The sequence below is a fragment of the Apium graveolens genome, chromosome 10 (assembly GCF_009905375.1).
Source record: "Apium graveolens cultivar Ventura chromosome 10, ASM990537v1, whole genome shotgun sequence".
Lineage (NCBI taxonomy): Eukaryota > Viridiplantae > Streptophyta > Magnoliopsida > Apiales > Apiaceae > Apium > Apium graveolens.
In genome coordinates, this window is record NC_133656.1 from 103,650,951 (window position 1) to 103,653,387 (window position 2,437).

Consider the following 2,437-nt stretch of genomic DNA (forward strand, 5'->3'; position numbering starts at 1 on the left):
CTCTGGATAAATCCGAGGAAGAAGTTGTAGTGGTTCGAAGGGAAGTTTTTGAAGAGAAAGATAAGCTAGAAGAAGAAGAGAAAGTCGAGGAACCAATTTTAGTAGTGATGGGAGATCAAGCAGAAAATCCTAAGGCCTTGATGGACTACTCTCGGCCTAAGATCAATGACATTCAGTCAAGCATCATCAGACCAGCCATCTCGGCTAACACTTTTGAGATCAAGTCAAGCACGATTCAGATGATACATAACTCAGTTCAGTTTGGGGGTTCTCCTACTGAAGACCTTAACATGCACATCAGGGATTTTATCGAGATCTGCGATACTTTCAAGTTCAATGGTGTGACTGAAGATGCTATTAAGCTGTGACTATTCCCATTCTTTTTTAGGGACAAAGCAGAGTGCTGGTTACATTCTCTACCACCAGGGTCTATCACCACCTGGGAAGATCTAGCTCAAAAGTTTCTCACTATTCTTTCCTATGGCGAAGACTGCTGCAATCAGGAATGCTCTTACTCAGTTTGCTCAGCAAACTGGAGAATCTCTGTGTGAGGCTTGGGATCGATATAAGGAGATGCTAAGGAAGTGCCCACACCATGGCATACCTGATTGGATGATTATAAATTGTTTCTACAATGGATTAGGTGCTACTTCTAGACCCATGCTCGATGCAGCATCAGGAGGAGCCTTGTGGGTTAAGAGCTACGATGAAGCCTATAAATTGATTGAACTGATGGCTGCTAATGAATACCAGAATTCTTCCTATAGACTGACTCAGGGAAAAGTAGCAGGTTCTGGAGTTGGATGCTTCCCAACTTAAGGCTTTGACGATGAAGGTGGACACTTTGACTAATTATGGAGCCAATCAGATCACTAGTGTGTGTGAACTTTGTGCGGGGGCACATGAAACTGAGCAGTGTGATATTCTATCGAATAAGCTCAATTTGTGAGCAACTTTCAGAGATCACAACAACAAGCTTCAGCCACTTATCATCCGAATAACCGCAATCATCCTAACTTCAGCTGGAACAATAATCAGAATGCGGTGCAACAATCTTATCAGCAATATAGGGCAAGGCAGTATAAACCTCCTGGTTTTCAACAGCTGCAATATGCCCCGAAGCAACAACTTCAACTTCAGCAGTTACCTCAAGCTAATGAAAAATCTGAATTGGAGGAGTTGAGACTCATGTGCAAGAGCCAAGTTGTCTCTATCAAGACCTTGGAGAATCAGATTGGGCAAATTGCTAATGCATTACTAAACCGTCAACCTGGCACGCTTCCGAGTGATACTGAAGTGCCAGGAAAGAAGGAAGCTCAGGATCATGTTAAAGTAATCACATTGAGGTCTGGTAAGGTTGTGAATCATGAAGAAGCTAAGACTCCAGATTCTGAAGTGGAGGCTGATGAAGAAGAAGTGTAGAAGGAAGCCGAAGTGGAACCAAGGAAGACTAATGTTGAGCATACTCCTCCCGAGGGTAATACAGGGGAGAAACAGATCTATCCTCCACCTCATTTTCCTAAGAATCTGTAGAAGAAGAAATTGGATAAGCAGTTTGTGAAGTTTTTGGAGGTGTTCAAGAAACTTCACATCAACATACCTTTCGCTGAAGCTCTTGAGCAAATGCCTAGTTACGTGAAGTTCATGAAGAGTATTCTCTCTAGGAAAGTGAAGCTTGATGACTTAGGGACCGTTGCTCTCACGAAGGAATGCAGTGTTGTGCTGCAACATAAATTGCCTCTGAAGCTTAAAGATCCTGGAAACTTCACTATTTCTTACACCATTGGAAAAGTGTCATTTGATAAGTGTCTATGTGGCTTGGGAGCTATCATCAATCTGATGCCCTTGTCAATCTTCAGAAAGTTGGACTTGCCTGATCCAAAGCCTACATACATGACTTTGCAGTTGGCCGATCGTTTTATTACATATCCGCGAGATATTGTGGAGGATGTTTTGGTCAAGGTGGATAAACTCATTTCCCTGCTGATTTTGTAATTCTTGATTTCGAGGAGGATAAGAAAATTCCCATAATCTTGGGAAGACCTTTCTTGGCTACTGGCCGAACCTTGATAGATGTGCATAAAGGTGAGCTTACCATGCGAGTGATGGATCAGGATGTGACTTTTAATGTGTTCAATGCCATGAAACTCCCTACAGAAAATGAGGAGTGTTTTAAGGTAGAAATGGTCGATACTGTGGTTAATTCTGAACTCGATCGTTTGCTAAGGTCTGATGCCTTAGAGAAGGCGTTATTGGGGAATTCTGATAGCGAAGATGACAAGGGTGATGAGCACTTGCAATATTTGAATGCTTCCCCCTGGAAGTGAAAGATGGATATGCCTTTTGAATCTCTTGGATTGGAGGAATTGAAAAGTTCTCTGAAACGCCTCAAGCCATCTATTGAGGAAGCTCCTACTCTTGAGCTTAAACCTTTACC

General features: G+C 42.5%; 1 non-coding gene across 1 annotated transcript; it reads right to left on the minus strand.

Annotated features, from left to right (window-relative positions):
* Positions 1 to 495: 495 nt before the first annotated feature.
* Positions 496 to 602, minus strand: LOC141694511 (small nucleolar RNA R71). The gene has a single exon (XR_012563807.1). It is a non-coding gene; the product is annotated as a small nucleolar RNA R71 (small nucleolar RNA).
* Positions 603 to 2,437: the final 1,835 nt, after the last annotated feature.